Source organism: Pristis pectinata, chromosome 6, assembly GCF_009764475.1.
Source record: "Pristis pectinata isolate sPriPec2 chromosome 6, sPriPec2.1.pri, whole genome shotgun sequence".
Lineage (NCBI taxonomy): Eukaryota > Metazoa > Chordata > Chondrichthyes > Rhinopristiformes > Pristidae > Pristis > Pristis pectinata.
The window spans coordinates 10,053,022-10,073,044 of record NC_067410.1 but is presented as its reverse complement, the minus strand read 5'-3'; the positions used below and the strand labels follow the sequence as shown (position 1 = coordinate 10,073,044).

General features: G+C 39.9%; 1 protein-coding gene across 2 annotated transcripts in view; it reads left to right on the top strand.

The window, feature by feature from the left end:
- The first annotated feature begins 6,420 nt into the window (after positions 1 to 6,420).
- Positions 6,421 to 20,023, top strand: part of LOC127571280 (transforming protein RhoA) — a 33,423-nt gene continuing 19,820 nt past the window's right edge. Inside the window, exon 1 of one of the 2 annotated variants that reach the window (XM_052017536.1) lies at positions 6,421 to 7,401. The gene's annotated coding sequence lies outside the window, so the exon portion shown is untranslated. Of the gene's footprint in view, positions 7,402 to 7,817; positions 7,975 to 20,023 lie in introns of those variants that run through there. The other variant, XM_052017537.1, reaches the window with a different exon arrangement.

Here is a 20,023-nt window from a genome sequence, read left to right as displayed (position 1 = left end):
AGTGGCAGAGAATGATGTGTTGGATGTGGAGGCTCGTGGGTTGGTAGGTGAGGACAAGGGGAACCCTGTCCCTGTTATGTCAGGGGGAGGGATGGGGTGAGGGCAGGTGTGCAGGAAATGGAGGAGATGTGGGTGAGGGCTGCATCGATAGCAGTGGGGGGAGGGAGCCCCATTTTCTGAAAAAAGAGGACATCTCATACATCCTGGAATGGAAAGCCTCATAGAACCATAGAACCATACAGCACAAAACAGGCCCTTCGGCCCACCATGTTGTGCCGTCCATCAAACCACCCTCACACTACCTAACCCCTTCCTCCCGCATATCCCCCCATCCCACACTCCTCCATATGCCTATCCAACAAGCTCTTGAACCTGTCCAATGTATCTGCCTCCACCACCACCCCAGGCAGTGCATTCCATGCACCAACCACTCTCTGGGTGAAAAACCTCCCCCTGACATCTCCCCTGAACCTCCCACCCATAACCTTAAAGCCATGCCCTCTCGTCTTGAGCATTGGTGCCCTGGGAAGGAGGCGCTGACTGTCTACTCTATCTATTCCTCTCAATATTTTATATACCTCTATCATGTCTCCTCTCATCCTCCTCCTTTCCAGTGAACAGATGCAGCGGAGGAACTGAGAAGGAAACAGCATCCTGAGGTGGGTGGAAAGAGGTGCAGTTGAGGTAACTGTGGGAGTCAGTGGGTTTGTCGAAGATGTTGGTAGATAATCTTGTCTCCCATGATGGAGACAGAAAGATCAAGAAATGGGAGAGTGGTGTCGGAGATGGAGCAAGTGAATTTGAGGGTGGGGTGGAAGTTGGTAGCGATGGTGATGAAATTGACGAACTCCACATGGGTGCAGGAAGTGGCACCAATGCAGTCATCAATGTAGCGGAGTTGGGGAGCATTACTGGTGTAGGTTTGGAACATGGATTGCTCCAAGGAGCCACCGAAAAGGCAGGCATAACTGGAGTCCATGCAAGTGCCCATGGCTACACCTTTGGTCTGGAGAAAGTGGGAAGAGCCAAAGGAGAAGTTGTTGAGGGTGAGCACCAGTTCTGCAGGCAGAGGAGGGTGGTGGTGGAGGGGAACTGATTGGGTCTATTATCCAGAAAGAAGCGGAGTGCCCTCAGGCCTTCCTGGTGGGGGATAGAGGTGTAGAGGGACTGGACGTCCATGGTGAAAATGAGGCAGTCAGGGCCAGGGAGCTGAAAGTTGTTCAAGTTGCGGAGAGCATGCGAAGTGTCAGGGATGTAGGTGGGAAGGGACTGGACCAAGGGGAACAAGATGGAGTTGAGCCTGTGGTTTTAATATTCAAACACTCTTTTCCTCAGATGGCCAAGGGCTATGCTGGGCCACTGGAGATGGCGGAGTATTTTGTCATTGATGTCTGCCTTCAGTGAGATATGTAAAGTAATCAGCATCACGTCTTGGACCTTGGTTGTCGGACTTGGTGTTGCGCAATGTGTACAGATTGATGAGGACCTTTGTTTACAGATGGTTAGTATAAGGCCCATTCACAAATATGCTACAACGAGCAAGTCGTCAGTAACTTGAAGTTTGGTCTCTTGATGTGCAGATCTGCAAATATCATCTGCATGCTTCTGTGCATTGTCTGAGGTTGGAGTGATATTGGTCTGGAGTGCAGATGAATAGTTTCCCATTCATCCTGTAGCTTAGCTCCATTGCAGCAGAAAGCTTATTAGAGTTGAAAAGCAACATCGCAGTGAGAAAGATTGAGAAGAGGGTTGGAATGGTGATGCATCCTTGCTTGACCCCAATCTCAACAGGGTTTGATCTGTGGTGGAGTCACTGGTTAGAATTGTGGCTTGCATGTCATCATTCAGTTATAAAATGGAGACAAATTTCTGAACAGGGACACATTTGAGATGAATTCTCCACAGTTTCTTTCAGCTGACAGAGTTAAAGGCCTAAGGTCCAGAATGACCATGTATGCTGGTTGATACGTCACCTTGCACTTTTCTTGCAATCGTTGCATAATATTGTAATATATTAATATTCATTAATATCAGTTTGGAAAAATCTAAGCCATTAATTAACTAGTTACCCAACCGTGGTTAGATGCAGTCCTGAAGCTTTGATCACATGATATGTCAATCTAGGCATATTATTTATTTTAAAGGTTGGGTTTCCTGCAGTTAGGTGTTTGTTTTGCAGTTTCACTTCAGCAGATATTGGATGAGAAGTTCCAAGAATTAAGAGGCCCACCCATCAGCAAGTGTAAGACTGGAAGGGTTGCCAACCATCCTGGATTGTGGAAAGGCTTTCTTGGAAACTGCTGCTTGTGCCTGGAGATCTTTTTATTTTAAATAGTCCATCATAGTGGAAGCAACCTCCCTTGACCCGCTCTGTTGTAAAGCCCTTTCCATGTCCTCTTGCCCCCCACCCAACATTCACAGCGTGTTTTAAATTCCAGATTTATTTAATTACTTGAATTAGATTCCCTAGTTTTTATGTGGGATTCAAACTAAGAACAGCTGCAGACAGTCCCATATTGAATGCAAAATTGAAAATTGATTGAAGAGTATGGGGATTGTGTGGGAAAGTGGACGAGATAGACAATCAGATGTGATTTTATTGAATGGTGGAGTAGGCTCAGGGGCCACATGGAATTTTTCTGCTTCTATTTCTTATGTTCTTATAGAGATGGAAGTTGGTGATCTTGGTGTGAAGTTCAGTATGGGGTCAAATCAGTCGTAAATAATATGACTTAAGGCAGAGGTTGATAGGTTCTTGATTGGAAAGGGGGTTACGGGGAGAAGGCGGGAGAAGGGTTGAAAAAAAATCAGCCATGATTGAATGGTGGAGCAGACTCGATGGGCCCAGTGGCCTAATTCTCCTCCTATATCTTATGTTCTAACTTAAGAAAGAGAAGTAGAAGTACACCATAAAATCCCTCACACCTGCTCTACCATTTACTAAGATCATGACAGATCCTCCATCTCATTCAGTTACCTCCTGTCTCTATATCCGCCAGTTCCTTTCTGCATGTGTTGTCTGGCCTATTGAGTAGATGCAGAACTTCAGTGAAAATAAATGGTTGGTAGGTAATTAAGTACATTGTAGAACTATGAATGATTTCAGAATTATGTGCTATAAAAGCATAAACTTTGATCAAATAAAAGATAACGTGTACACCTGAGTTTACATACAGTTAAATTTCTCCCTTTCATGAGACTGGACTCAATCAAAGCGAAATAAAATTCATTAACTCTCAAAGCACGAATTATTGAAATACTCACCAACAGTAAGTGTTCTGAATATGGTTGTTAAATGCTTCTTTTTATAAAGGGTTGAATGACACTATAAATGGGTGTCTTTCACAAGTGAACTTTGGGTGGTTTGTTCCTTGAGTAAACCTCTTGAGTTATGCAAGGTGGCTGCAGTGTTTAAGCAAGAGGCTCAGTTTAAACACCGCTGAGGGGTGTGCTGCAGAATTGATACTGCTTACATGAACCTGCATAGGTGCCCACTGATGCTTGGCTTTAGCTGGAAGTTGTAAATGATTTCCTTCCATGAAACACTAGTTTTCTTTCACAACTGAGCTCACTGGGAACCAGATGTGCACAAATAGAAGGTCCATAAACACTGACTCGGTAACTGAAAAATTACTGATTAGCTTTCATAGCAACTTAATCTCATGACTCACCTGTGTGAGCCAGGGACTGGGTGTTTGTCTATTGGCAGTGCATCAGCTTTCTGCTTTCATTTACTGCATAGGCTATTTCTCTGAGGGTTTTAATCAGCTTATGGGTTTTAAGTCATTTACCTGACCTGATCAATATGTAAACCATCAAGTTACTGACTTAAGAACTATAATCTGATTAAAAAATCAGAGGGAAAAGCAAGACAAATCCAATCTGGCCAGTTGCCACACTATCAGCCTACTTTCAATCATCAGCAAAGTGATGGAGACATCCTTGACAATGCCATCAAGCACCAATGATTCACTAACAATATGCTCATCAATGCTTGGTTTAAATTCTCAGTGATCACTTGGCTCCAGACCTCGTGGACATAACAGCTGAATTCAAGGGGTGATATGAGAATGATTGGCTTCATATCAAGGCAACATTAACCTGAGTGTGGCATCAAGGAGTTTGGTAAAACTGAAGTTAATAAGAATAAAGAGTAAAACACTCCATCAGCTGAAGGTCTGCCTGACACAAATGAGATGGTTATTGGAGATGAATCATCATAGCCCCAGGCCGGCATTCTAGGCCTAACCACCTTGGGTTGCTTCAGACGTTAGCTTCCCTCAATCATAAGGTCAGAAAGGAAGCTGTTTGGTGATGATTGCACAACATTTACTTCCAATCTCAACACCTCTCATAACAAACCAGTCCATTAATAAGAACAGAAAATGCTGAAAACACTCAGCAGGTCAGGCGGCATCTGCAGAAAGACAAATGCAGCGCGATCAACACTTGGGCATAAGCTAATAAGTGTCAAGTAAAGTTCATGGAAAAGTACCAGGCAATTAATACTTTTCCATAAGACATTGAAGGAAGTCATTTCATCCCATTCTTCCCCCACCTTCCTATCAACTGCCCCAGATTCTACCACTCACCTGGCAATTTACAATCACCAATTAAACTATGAACCTTGGGATGTGAAAGGAAACCAGAGAACTCAGAAGGAAAATAGGCAGTGCAGGTGGAACTTACAAGTGCCTTGCACGTGCAGAAAGAGAAAGACAATTGCATGTCCACAATACTTTTCCAGAATGGTGATGAGGAGACGTACAGGAGTGAGATCGGATGGTTGAGTGGTGTTGCAACAACAACCTTGCACTCAACATCAACAAGACCAGGGAATTGATTGTGGACTTCAAGAAGGGAAGTTGGGAGAACACTCACCAGTCCTCATTTGAGGGGTTAGCGGTGGAAAGGGTGAGTAGCTTCAAGTTCCTGGGCGTCAACATATCAGAGGATCTATCTTGGGCCCAACACATTGATGCAATCATGAAGAAGGCATGCCAGCAGCTCTACTTCATTAGGAGTTTGAGAAGACCCTTATGTCACCAAAAGACCCTTGCAAATTTCTACAGGTGTACGGTAGAGAGCTTTCTGACTGGTTGCATCACAGCCTGGTATGAAGGATCCAATGTGCAGGATCGAAAAAGGCTACAGAGGGTTGTAGACTCAGCAAGCTCCATCATGGGCACAATCCTCCCTGCCATTGAGGACACCTTCAAGTGCCTCAAGAAGGCGGCATCCATCATTAAGGACCCTCATCATCTGGGATGTGCCCTCTTCTCGTTAATACCATTGGGGAGGAGGTACAAGAACCTGAAGACCCATACTCAATGTTTTAGGAACAGCTTCTTCCCCTCCGCCATCAGATTTCTGAACAGTCCATGAACCCATGAACACTACCTTGTTATTCTTCTTTTGCACTATTTACTTATTTTTGTAAGTCTTGCTCTGTATTACTGCCACACAACAACAAATTTCATGCCATATGTCAGTGATAGTAAATCTGATTATGATTCTAGAATGAAATAAATTAAAACTCAACCCCTAACAGCCTAAGGCTTTGTTTTTACAATCAAAAAGGCACACGTCAGGAGCATGAGGGAATACTCTTCGCTTATCTGGATAAGTGCAGATCCAGCAGCCCTCAAGCAGCTTGATGCAATCCAGGACAAAACAGTTCATCCAATCCTGATGCAGGGTCTCAACCTGAGATGTCAATGATCTCTTTGCCTCCACAGATGCTGCTTGACCCACTGAGTTCTTCCAGCAGTTTGTTTTTTGCTCTGTATTCCAGTATCTGCAGTCTCTCTTGCATCTACAAAGCAGATTACTTGATTGGCAGCTCATCCACTACCAGCTCAAGTGTGTACAAAGTGCACTGCAGTTAAACAACCAGACTACTCCGACAGCACCTTCCAAACCCCCAATCTTTACCACTGAGAAGGACGAGGGTACACGGGATCACGTCCACCTGCAGCTTCTCCTCTAAGTCACACAACATCCTGACTTGGAAATATATTGTCAGTGCTTCATTGTCACTAGAATTTTCTACCCAACAGCACATTGAAGTATCTTCACCAGAAGGACTGCAGCAGTTCAGGAAGAGGCTCACCATCACCTTCTCTAGGGCAAATAGAGAGTCTTGCCAACAATGCCCAAACTATTAAAGTGAATAACAGACAGACCCTCAAACTTATAGAAGAGAAGCTACCAACATTTGTCACTGTAACTATATACATGGGAAAGCCTCATTTGGGCTACAAAATGTACATGCAATGTGATATATGTAAACTAGGCCAGAAAGGTGTTGGGGATTTGCATGCTGTGTACTGCTCCACCCTAAGTCCTAATTGATGATTGGGAGGGAAAGATCACTTATTTGTATTCACTTATAAAGTCTGGACCTGAACTTGGAACTTTGGAACAATGTGTGTTCAGGAGAGATTTGATGAAGGTGAACAAGGTCCTGATTGCTTTAGATAGTGTCAGTATACAGAAGCTGTTACCATTGGCAGATAAAACAAGGACCAGGGGACACAGATTTAAAATTTTGACCAAAGTGTTACAAGGGCAAATGTGAGGAAAAAACTGTTTACTGAGTGAGTACTTATCATCTGGAACTCATTAACCAAGGCTTTTAGAGGAATAATAAAAAAACAGAAAATGTTGATAACACTCAGCAGGTCAAACAGCATCTGTGGAAAGAGAAACAGTTAACATTTCAGATCTGGGGTCTGCTGGGTGTTTCCAACATTTTCTGTTTATATTTCAGATTTCCATAATCTGCAGTTTTTTTTCTGATCTTGCTTTCAGAGGAAGTTGGGTTGGCACTTGAAAGAGAATAAGTTGCAGGGTTATGGGGAAAGAATGAGCGAATGGAACTGATAGGGTTGTCCCATGAGTAGCTGAATGGTCTCCTTCTGTGCTATAAGATTTCTATGATTCTTCAATTCCAGACTCCAGTTTTGACAGCCTCTGCTGGTGATTAGTGCGTCAGCGTATCATAACATTCTGCTATTAATTTGAACCCAGTCATTGATTCAGAGAATATTTTAAATTCTCTATTCAAACATGTTAACCAATGCAGCACCAACGCCTCGGCTAAATTCTTTCCCTCCTGCGGGCTCTCTTTATATGATCAGTTAGTCTCCTGGAGAGCAGCTCGCCGCTGGGAAGTACTTTGCTTTGAATTGTGCAAGCCTCCCCTCCCTCAGGCGTGGCCACGTCGGTCGGGAGCGCGCCTTGTCTGAGCCTGGCCTGATTCTAACTGAGAGAGAGAGAGAGAGAGAGAGAAAAAGGAAGCGGCGCCAGAGAGAGAGAGAGAGAGAAAAGGACAAGCAAACCTTTCCACACATACACTCAGAGGCGTACAATACTCACTCCAAAATAAAAATTCTTCTGGTAAGTCACCTTCCATTTTTACTAATGGGGCGGATTATTTTAAAAAAGGGGTGAGAAACATCAACCCCAAACCTTTCTTTTAATCTATAATGCGGTTGTTTCTTTTTGCGTGGGGGCTTTTCCAACGACAGCCGGTCTGTTCTGACGGGACATTTGGGTGTGTGTGTTCAGTGTGACTGGATTTAAAGAAGGTTTTTATTATTATTAAGAAAATACCTTTTTTAAAAAAATCAATGTTGCTCTTGAGATTGTTTACGTTGTGAGTGTTGATCTCTTGGGAATGGATTTTTTGTCTTGTGTATGTTTTTTTTGCCCCATTTTTAGTCATCTGTTGCTGGCCTCCGCCATCTTGTGTTTGGATTTTGTTTTGGGGTGTAATTGACCCAACCCAAGGGAAATGGGGGCATCTTCAGCTTGGGGGGGCCTCCCTTATCTCCTGCAGGATAGAAAATGTTCAGAATAAAAACACTGACATTTAAAACCCCGGGTTTCTTAACCTCTTACCCCCCCTTCCCCTCCATCTTCCCTTTTTTCTCCCAAAGTTGGAGCATCATGTGGGTATCTTCTTTCCAGGTTAGTCCTTTTTTTTCTCTCTCTCTCAACTTGTGGAAAATCCTTCTCCAATTTTCTCTTCTTTTAAAATTTGAAAAGTTTTTTTTTCGCTGTGTTGTTAATTCTTTAATGCGAATTCATTGCTTGTTGGGCTCTTGAGATGCCGGTTAAGTGGGGGTGGAATACAGAATATATTTTCTTTGTAACTGGTGAGAGGAAGCATTTGTAAATCGAGGCCCTTTCTGTTTATGAAGGGGGGGGGGATGATTTTCTTTAAAACCGAGATTAAGTTTTTAATGGCTAAAAGCGTTGCAATGTGTTATTGAAATGTTTTCGCATTTTGCACATCTGTACGATTTGTTTGTAAATTTTAAGTCTAGTCAGACAGTTTCTTATGTTTTAAAAAAAACCCGGAAATATCAGGACATCTAAAATGAGGTAATCTATTTTAAAATGGCAACCGCCCTAAATTTAGATTTTCTTTGGCTTCTGTGTCTGTGTTTTTTTTTCTCAGACTTTTTATATTTCTGTTAAGGTTTTTTGGGCTTTTTTTTTGAAAGAAGGTTTGGGATCTAGAAAATTTTGCTTTACATTTTTTTTGAGTAAACTGTGACCCAAGTTAGGATGGCTTTCAAAAAAAACAAAATACTTAGTATTTGCTCTGTAGTTTTCGTTGATTATTCTCCCCAAAAAATGTTTGTGCACTAGGCTCAAAACAGATTAATTTCCCCACATTTTTTCCAATTTGGTGGGTTGTTTTTGAGGGATTGGAGCTTGTGTTAATGATATTTCGAGATTGTGGCCAGTTCGTGTAGTCCTTGTTTTGAAATGGCTGTTTTTTATATCTTTTAAGTCTCATTAACCTTTTACTTAATACAAATAAACTATACCAAAAAAAACTGAAGAATATGTCAGTCAACAAAAAAGAATACTTAGCAGATGCATCCCCGATGCTTTGGCTGACACTTCATCTCAGGATGACATTTTTTCAATGAAGCAAGCTGTTATTGTTTCCAATAAACTTAAAGGAGAACTGGTTCTGAACCTGCTGGAATTGCAAAAGAATTTTTCCCTACCTAAACATTGAATGTTTCTAATTTTACTGAAAATGAATTACAGTGGCTGATCTTTTACCAGCAATTTTAAGGAACATTAAATGTCCTTGGAATACATCATTGCAAAATCTGTTGTTACTTTGTACTCTTATATTTGATCCATAAACTAGTGAATTTTATCAAATTTATATGACAAAAATTTGAACAAAGCTGGTCTTGAAGAAAGAAAAAAGTTTTTGGTGGCATTTCTCTGATTTTCTTGTGCAAGATACCTAGCTGATGATAAGATGATCCGTGGTTGCATCCCCACTTTCCTGCCAAGTACCTTTTCATAACTGGCACAGCAGTGAGGTTACAATTAAGTGCAGTGGTTCAGGGAAAGGAGAATTGGGAGAAAATGGGTTGGGGGTAGTTGATGGGAGTGGGGGAATGTTACCATGGGTGGACAAGAATACAGAATTGAGATTATAATCAAATCAGCCACGATTTTATAATATGGCTCGGGGCTTAATGGCCTCCTCCTAATTGATGTTCTTGCTAGGTGTGAATTGTTAACTTGGCTTTGAGATTTTCCTTGGTTGGGTAGTTTGAGCCTCATTTGTCTTAATTGGTGTGATGGGAGGGAATGTTTTAAATGGTTTTCTACAAGCAGTTCAGAATTCTGATCTAGTTACATATATTTTCTAGTCAAACTTGAGATGTAAATATGTTATTTGATTGCTTTGGTGTGGTGAGACCAGAGAAGGAAAATGTTCAATGAATGTTAATATTCTTCCAAAAAAAGAGTCTAATTGAGCTTTTAACCATCCTCAGCAAGGTGTCAATTTGTGATGGATTACACCTCTGAAAGAATAATGACATTTATTTTATAGAAAAGGATCGATTATAGAATTATTTTACAACAATAATAAGGTGCATAATCCCTTTTGGAAGTTTGTGAGCCCATAACACTTTCAGATCGCTTTCTGGCTTTAAAACTTTTGTACCTTAATTTAGATAAATTTTAATATCTGATCAATATGTTGGATGAAAGAAATTTGTGTGTGAAAGTGATCTCATTGTAGTACAAAATCAAAAGGCTCTGCTGGAAATAAGAAATAATAGTAGTAGATGTTAGGAATACTTGGATCAGACAACCTTTATGGTGAGAGAAATGGTGTTGATGACCTTTCATCAGGACCTGACCTCCAGGTAGTGCTTTTATTCTGAAAAGTGCAAAACATTCACCTGTTTTATCAGAATATTCTAATCAGGATATTGAGACAGCAATACAGCATTTGATGAAGTGTGGATTGAAAGAGTGACATTTGAAGTAATTGGGAAATATCCTCTACTAGATAGTTGTATCTAGCACAAAGGAACATAGTTGCAGTCGGCAAAAGATAGGGTTGGAGGTCTAAAACCCTCACCACTTTCAGCTGTTTCATCGGACTTCTCTTGCAGCACAAGGTCAGAAGTGCGAAACAGATTTGGGGTCCCCATCGGAAGTGGAGATGTTTACAGAGTAATCGATTCCACTCTTGGGTCTTCATAATGAAACTCTGTTGCTGTGTGCAAGAAAACCTGGGTGACATTCAGACCCAAGTAATATTTGTGCCGTTCCAGTACCAAGCAATAACTGTTGAACAGATGAGTCTAACCAACACTTCCCCAACTCCCTTTTGACTTTCAGTGGCATTAACATCACCAGATCTCTCTCTGTCAACGTTCTGAGGACTGCATTTGACTAGATACTGAACTGGACTGCCTCAGAAATGCTATAGGAGCAGGTCATCGGCTGGGTGTTCTGTAACAATTGACAACATCCTGACTTCCGATGAGTATGTTCCAACAGAACTTAAAAGTTTGACATCATTCAGAATAAGCAACCCCTTGGTTGTTCCCCTATCCACCACCTTCATTCCCTCTGCACTGGTTTGCTATGGCTGCAATGTGTGGCACCTGTAAGATGCATCAGCAACTTGCCATGGCTTCTTCAAAAGCCTCTCCCATATCCGTGATCCTTGCTGGCTCAAAGGAGCAGTTGCTTGGGAATATCTGCAAGTTTCCTCCCAAATCGCATGTCAGTTTGGGGGAAAGAGTAACGACTCTTTACTCTTAGCAGTGGGGAGGAACAGAGGGATCTCGGGGTCCACGTCCATAGATTCCTCAAGGTTGCCGCGCAGGTCGACAGGGTTGTTAAGAAGGCATATGGTGTGTTGGCCTTCGTTAGTCGGGGTATTGAGTTGAAGAGCCACAAGGTAATGTTGCAACTCTATAGAACTCTGGTTAGACCACACTTGGAGTATTGTGTTCACTTCTGGTCACCTCACTATAGGAAGGATGTGGAAGCTTTGGAGAGGGTGCAGAGGAGATTTACTAGGATGCTGGCTGGATTGGAGAGCAAGTCTTATGAGGATAGGTTGAGCGAGCTAGGGCTTTTCTCTTTGGAGAGGAGGAGGATGAGAGGTGACTTGATAGAGGTCTACAAGATGATAAGAGGCATAGATGGAGTGGACAGTCAGAGACTTTTTCCCAGGGCGAAAATGGCTGACAGGAGGGGTCATAATTTTAAGGTGATTGGGGGGGGGGGGGGGCGGGGTGTGATGTCAGAAGTAAGTTTTTTTTTACACAGAGTGGTGGGTGTATGGAATGTACTGCCGGTATAGATGGTGGAGGCAGATACATTGGGACATTTACGAGACTTGGCTAGCCACATGAATGATGAAAAAAATGGAGGGTTATGTGGGAGGGAAGGGTTAGATAGATCTGAGAGCAGGATAAAATGTCGGCACAACATCGTGAGCTGAAGGGCGCCTGTACTGTGCTGTAATGTTCTAAAATATCATTCGTTCTTTGTCATTGTGTCTAATTTCTGGAGCTCCTTGTCTAATAGATTGATGGGAATAACTTCACCACACCTATCACAGTATTTTTAGAAGGCAGGAAGCCACATCTTTCAAGTGCAATTAGAATTGCTAATAAATATTGGGCTCCTTACTGATCCCTGCGCCCAATAATCCATTCAATTAAAAATAATACTGGTGGTATAATCACAAATGCTCTAGGTTTTAGCATATGAGCTTGGTTCACCTCAAGCTGGGCGTACACTTCTGGTCTATTTACTAATAACTTCATTCTAAAGCAGAGCACCTTAAGCCATAGCCCGATATTGGTTGTATAAAACTGTACTGCTATCTTTTTACACCTCAAACTAATACAGACTGAGGGTCCCTAAATGAGTAATTCTGCTTTTTGAAATCAACCCACATAAATTCTCTACAACAATTCCATTTAGAGTTGGAGCACAGTAACACACAGTAGGACTACTGTTTCCATTAAAGTGATAGTTTGACTAGTTTTGATCACTTTTATTGCATTCTAGATATTGGATGTTGTGGTGCAGGGGTTTCCTTTATTATGCTGTGCTGAATTGTACTGAAATTATCTGAGCTCTAGTTATGTCTATTTTTCTACTGATTGCATTAATAAATTACAAACAACAGCCTAATTATAGTATTTTAATCATCCCAAATGCCTCTGCTCTATACTTTTTGAAATTGTGAGCAAAGCTGTTTATAGAACATTATTATGATAAAGAATTATGCACAGAGCAGTTTTCATGTATAGCTGCAATTGAGAGGATACAGTAATTCCACTTCCATATTACTTCCTAATTGTTTTCAAATACCTAAATAGTTTAATTTTAAAAGATAGTATCTACCTTGAGATGAAGCACGAGGAAAGGATACCATGATTTCAATTTATCTTGTTCCTCCAGTGATGAACCTTAAATTAAGCCCTTTTAAATTCACCAACCGGCAGTGTTTACCTGCTCCAATGTTTGATAACTCCAAATTTGCTGTTGGGTCCAATTGTTTTTAACATGGTGGGTGGGAGGGGAGGGGGAAGAGAGTTGCATTATTCATCCAGTTGGCTTGGTGATAGGAGGCAGAGGGTAGAGGAGGAAGGATGCTTTACAGGTAGGAAGTCCGTGATTAGTGGTGTGCTGCAGGGATTGGTGCAGGAGCTTATCATCTGCACTAACTTTTTAAAGGTTATGGATTTGCAAGCCTACATATGTTTGTTCTGTTTGGAAACCTACGATTTTGAGATTTTCAATCGGTCATTCATCCAAAATAAAATACTTCATTACGCCTGGTGCTAATCTGCCCTTTTGAAGCAAATTGATTTTTTTGCTTGCAAAAGTGACTTTTATACCAATGTCTATGCAAGGAAGTCTAGTTTTTGGCACTTGTTCCTTAATGTATATAGTCTATAGTTTATTTTTCATCTTGTATATATTGCTTTTTTTTTAGTTTGCTTTTATCAATTTTCCAATCATTTTGTCTGCTATGATTGACTTTTTCATCCAACTGAAATTAATTTATTTTGAATTGATCATCTGTTTTTGGAGTAACAGTGAAATTAGAATTAAGTCATGACTGTTTACTAAATTTCTTGCTTATGGGTTGGTTACTTTTCTATTCATGAGTTTGCCATATGAGCTTGAATAAAAGGCTCCAATTTGGGTTGTGTAATTCACTTCAAACAGTAAAAATCGTCTTTGATCTTCAGTTTCTCTAAAACTTGACTCCTCCCATTATCCTCAAGTCATTCCAAACAATTTGTTTTAAATGAGATTCTAGCTTTCGATAGAATCTCTCCAATTAAAGAAAAATTCTAGTTCTGAACTTCTGGCCAGACTAAGTTTTTCAAGCTGAAACTTTAATATATTTCTGAACTGTATGATTTTCTTGTATTATTAAGTTGCTGGGATAATTTCCACCCTTAAACAAGATTGCAATTGTTTTTTTTCCTTGAAGAATGCAATATCTTGGGTTTTATTATGCTGTAAGAATTTTAATCTAGGATTGTGACTGGATAGCTCTGTCAGCATAGTTGGCGTGTGTGTGTGGGCTAGTGGGGGAAAACAACATCTTTGGATGAAATGCAAATTATCTGCACTGGAGAACCAGTTTTAAAAGAAAATTATCAGTGGAAATTAAAAACAGTTTTGAAGATGGGCACTTTTTTTAAATAAAAAGCAAAACAAAGTATAATATTTTGCCACAGAAATCAGTGTGGACTGAAGTTTATTTTTAAACAAATTCTGTTAGAGGGTAGGAAGAAGAGAAAGTAATTGGAACAATGCTCTTCTAGGCCTCTGAAGGCAGAATGGGCAATTAAAAGTTATTCTCTAATTTATCAACCTAGACTTTCTTTGCATTGGAGAAGCATGTACCAACAATTGCTATACCAATTGCAGTTAAATTCTGAAAAATTCAGTGTTATGATTTGATTATACTGAATATATAGGTAGTCTTGATTTGACAGAATATTATTTTTATTGTGAGCAGAAAATGTTTTGATTGCTGGATAGCTTCTCGCCCCCCTCCACAACCACATCTGTTTCTCTTAAAATATTCCTCCAGCCTGTGTGCTTCATGAATGTACCAAGTTTGACACACAACAGGCTCAGCTGTCCATCACCAGATATAAGTGGAATACATAAGAGCATAGGAAATGGGGGTTGGCCATCTACCCCCTCAAATCTGCCCTGCCATTCAGTATGATCATGGCTGGTCTGCCCTAGTCTGTGGCAGTTTCCCATAACCCTCAGTTCCAATCCTTCAAATATTTATCTGTCCTCTTTAAATAACTCCATGATCTATCCTTCACCCTCTGGTGTAGAGGATTCCAGAGATTGATCACTCTGTGCAAGAAGAAATTCTTGTGTGTTAACTGAATGCCCTCTTATGACAAAGCCCCTCATTTGAAACTTTCCCACTGGTGGAACCATCTCAAGATCAATGCTGTATTCCCCCTTAGGACTTTGTATATTTCAATAAAACCACCCCTCATCCTTTTAAACACAATAATAAAATCCAACTTCACGATAGGACAGCTCTCTCATCCTAGTGAATCTCTTCTGGACTACCTCCAATGCTAGTATATCTTTTAAGCAAGTGGACAGTAACTGTATACAGTACTCGGTGTGGCCTCACCAACATCTTGGTACCAAATGTTCTCTATTTCTAAACTCCAACCCCCTTGCAACAAAGGCCAATATGCCATTTGCCTTTCTAGATACTTGCTTGCAACTGCTGGCTAACTTTTTGTGATTCATGGACAAGAATGCCTAACTCCCTTTGCACTCATTTGCAATATGGGACCAAGACTGCTTGTTCTAGCCTCGGGCACATAAAACATCTTCCTAAGATACATCTTGCTGAGATCCTGTATAGTTATACTCTCTTTCAGAAGTCATCACTAATCTAGGATCAGTCTTTTGAGCCCTTGGGGTATTGCATCACCTCATGTTAACTAAAAGACATTTTCCCTGTTCCTTCCATTTTCAGCTCCATCTCTCAGCCTTCTTTCAGCAAGGTATCACCTTCACCTGTTTAGTTTGATCTCACCTCTATGAAGTACCTTGGGATTTTCTTAAATAAGAGCCTTGGAATTGCATGTGGTGTCAACTTGCAACCTCATAACCTACTCTTCTACAGTACTGGCATCTTCCATGGAGGGAGAATCCACAGCCATAGCACAAAAGCAAAGTACTGCCGATGCAGGTCTTCTGAAATACGAAAAAAAAAACTGGAAGTGCTAAGCATCCTCATCCTCAGATGGATAGCATCCTCAGGGAACTAAACAGTTAATGGTCATGGATGTGAAATGTTCTATCAAAACAGATTTTACCTTACCAGCTGAATGATTCCAGGATATTTTAAACAAAAATTGTTCCACAGATGTGGGATCATCTTCAGTAAATAAGTTGATAAAGCCCTTCACTACTAGTTCAACACTCTTAATTTTTCCACTAATGCTGTTAGAATACTTAATTGATTTTTTAGATGCAGTCTTATTCAGTCTATGTGAATATTGGCAAGATCATGCCCTCGCCTTCAGCTTTTACCACCAACTCCATTTATGACCTCGCAGCTATCTCAGATGGACAGGACTGTCTTAATCAAATCTTAGCTGAGCTTCCACTCCCCAGGCTGGCTGTCACAAAGGCCACCTACTTCCACCTCCAACACCACCTTCCTTCACCCCTGCTCTAACTCATTTGCTGCTGGAAATCTCATCCATGTTGTTAGAGCTTTCCAGATCTCTGATTCTTCTAGACAACTTCCTATCCTTATCTCCATGTGTTTTAGATTGTGTAAAATTCTGCTACTTGTGCTAATTCCCACTTGTTCTCATTGATATATGTAGAGTATATGACTGATGCCTGTGCTCATCCTGTTCTCCATTTTCCTATGTCTCAAATGTAAAATCCTTTAAATCTTGCCCACCTGTCTTTAACCTCCGGCAGTGCCAATTTTCCCCCTTCAAGCACTTCACTTCCATTAATCTGCTATAATTTCCTCCCCTCCTTTGGCACTTCTGCTTTTAACTCCTTGGGTCCCACACTCTTTAAAGTCCCTCTCCTCCTTTCAGGCCTGCCATTACATCAGACTTTCTGAACAAGCTGCTGAGTGTTTCCAGTATTTTTATTCTTATTTCAGATTTCCATGATCTGCCACTTTTCCCTAAGCTTTTGTTCACTTCAAATATTTCATGTATTCTCATGGAACTATCAAATGGATTAAGACCTATTCCTGTGTTACAGGTGGTGTTACAGATCAGAGTTAATTTGACCATTGGCTTCTTGCAACTAATTTAATTTTTTCCCCTACTTGACTGTTCTCAGAATTCATCATATTTCTTGGGTAGCAGTAAGAGGAAAATATCTAAGACCCATCGATGAATTGCAGATAATTGGAGTTCAACTACTCTTTTTGACCCATAAGATCTTGTCAGTCCTTGCTTTGATTGCCCATTTTGTGAATTTGTATCTAATTCAAAATTTAAAGGTGGTTTTTCAGCTAATGGTTCAAAACAAAGCAGTTGCATAGGTCATTATTCAGATTGTCAAATTCAGTTTTTATTCTTTTTCTTTTAGGATCTGGATATTGCTGGCAAGGCTTGCAAATTTTGTTTTCCTCAACTGCCCTTGAACTGATTGGCTTATCTGGCCATTTCAGAGGGTATTTGGAAGTCGATACACTGAAGGTCCTCGAGTCACTTGTAGTGCAAGATGGAGATTTCCTTGAGGAAATTAGTGAACCACGTAGGGATTTTATTAAACAATAATCCAGTAGTTTTTTTTTGTTATCATTAGTAATGACTTTTTAAAATTCTAGATTATGAACTGAGTTTTACATTTCACTTGCTGAGCAAGATTTTGGGTTACTAGTAATTTGTAATTTAACCACAGTACCACCATCTGTTAAACTCAAAATATAAAATCTTAAATCCCAGACACATTTGGAATTATTAAATATAGGTATTTCTGTATCTTCTGTGTGGTATAGAAATTAATTGCTATAAATTGTCTAGATTAAATTTCAACAGTAATATAAAGTTGAGCCAACTTTTGTATCTAACATTCTGAAACTCTGTAGTTGAAGCATTAGGTTTGTACTACAGCCTTGGGATGTAAAGGTTATTACTGATGTTTCACATACCTGATTGTCATTGGAATGTGCAGATGGTCTAAAGTTGACTCGTGTCAGGCAACTTTTTCCAATTCATTACATTTACTTTTTTTGTGTTTGTCTAGCAGTGCAGATAAGAGGATTCTGAATTGTTTTTTTTAAAAAAAACACAGGTGTGGAGCACTAATCACGCACTTAATCTCAATGAAGATTCAGCAGTCTCTCGAAGCTTAGTGCTGCTACAAATACTTCCTATAAAGAACCAAATTAATTTTCAGAAAAGGTGTTAAAATTTTCCAATTTAATGCAGAAGCTCTGAAGTAACAAAACAGCCTTTTTTTTAAAACAAAAAACCTGATATGTGAAAGAATGAGCACAGTGATAAACTTTAATGCCAAATGATTTGTTACCTTGACAGGATAATGAAGCAAAATAGTACTAGAATAGGTAGCCTCTTTATTTCAAGCCCACAAATGCAAAAGTTACTTCACCGGCAAAGGATTGTCCATATGCAAAACAAGAATAGCCACATGAATGATAGAGAAATGGAGGGCTGTGTGGGAGGGAAGGGTTATATAGATCTTAGAGCAGGATAAAATGTCGGCACAACATCGTGGGCTGAAGGGCCTGTACTGTGCTGTAATATTCTATGACCTTAAGAACACAAGTGGTTTTCTTGTGGAATATCCAAATTAGCTTGCTGACTACTTCCAAGACTGTTCTGGTTGGCTTCACAGTTTCAGACTATGACACGATAAGAGTTTGAATGCATAGTCCAAGTCATCACAGCTAAAATGTCACCATTGTGTGATTACCTTGCAGAGGATATAACGGGGTTATATCAGAACTATTTTAGAAACTTTTGCCTTTAGTTGTGTTCCAAGGAAAGAAACTTTTAATGGAAGAAACTACATCTTTCTGTAGTATCCCAATACAAGTAAAAGAAAGCTTAAATAGAGAGGGAAATTCTCTAATGTCCATCTGCAAACTCATGAAATATGACCATATGCATGCTTCAGCAGTGCAAACTCATACAAAAAATATTTGGATAACATTATCAGTTTTTTTTTGAGATGATCAATGAAAAGATGGGTGTCCATAATCATTGTTAAATCTCTGACAAATCTGAAGTTCTTATAATTTTGGTGCTTCAGAGATCAATTTGCCTGTGGATTCTAACAGAATTCAGGACTTCGTATGGGCAAAATGATCACATGTATTGGGAAGTGTCAGCGTTCATGCAAAACGAATCAGCTTTTGTATGTGGATTGTTTGCTGTGCATAAAAAGGAGGAATTTGGGGAGAAGGGAAGACATTTATTTAGTTACATGAATAAACTTGGGATATTCCAAAATTCTTTGGAAACAATTCAAATACTTTTCTCAGAGTGTAAACAATTTTTATGCATTGTCAGGATGCACAAATGTGATAATGGCCAGATTATCCTTTAACCAACATCAGTATTACTAATTAATTGGCCCAGTTACTGGAGAGAATTCCCTGATCTTGAACTTCCATGGAGCAATTTTTAGTACATCTCGGTCTTGCACCTCATCTGAAAATCTCTACAGCAATCCGTTCAGTCCTGCACTAGAGTGTCAGCCTGGGCTTTGTGCTCTTGCCTTTTGAATGGGATTTGAACACACAACCTTCTGACTTGGCAGAACTTGCTTAAGGTGAAGGTGTGATCACTGAGCTGCAGCTGACTTGAGGGAGCAAGGGTGAAAAGTAAAATTTTTATTGCCATGCCTATTTAATGCAAGGAGAGATTCTGGCAAAGCCAGAAAAGTTATGAATGTGTGATCTCCCTGCTTTTTGATGTACTAGCACAGTTTGAATTACAATTTTCAGACTTCCATCAAATGTATTTTGTAACATATTCATAACTAGCCCAATGTTTAATAGACTTCAGTAGTTGTAAGAATCCAAAAGGGAAAATAAAACTAGTTTGGTTGAATATTGTATTTGAAACTTCAATTTCCACTGCTGTGTCCAACTGCTCTACTAGAAACAACCTTTTAGTAAGATTGCACAGAAATGCCCCACTTTCAAGTTTTAATATAATTTGCCATCTTTTTAATGTTTCTATCACTATTTCCAAGATGTGTTACAAAAGTTAGTAATATCATATTAAGATACAAAAATATCAGTATGTCAGTTTTTGTATGCAACTGTGTTAAAACTTATGGAGGTTCATTAGCAAATATGCTTTCCAGTTGTCAAATCAGTTGAAGAGTAAGTGCAAGAATATAATTCTCGTGTTTGCACTTCGGCTTTAAGCTATGAGCTAGAGTTCCTGTGTTGAGAGCAGTCAGGAAACTGCGTCCAAAGTGCACTTGAAATTGCACTGCTTGGGTTGCAGTTCGAATTTTTGCTAAAAATACTTCGCATAATCAAGCTTTTCATGAATCACTTGTTTCCATTAATGTTGATGCACTTTCTAGTGGGTCAAGCTTATAACTGTTATTAAATTGACTAAGATTGGATTCATTAGACACATCTAAAGATTCTAAATTATTCTAATCTACTTCTGAGTTATTTGATTTT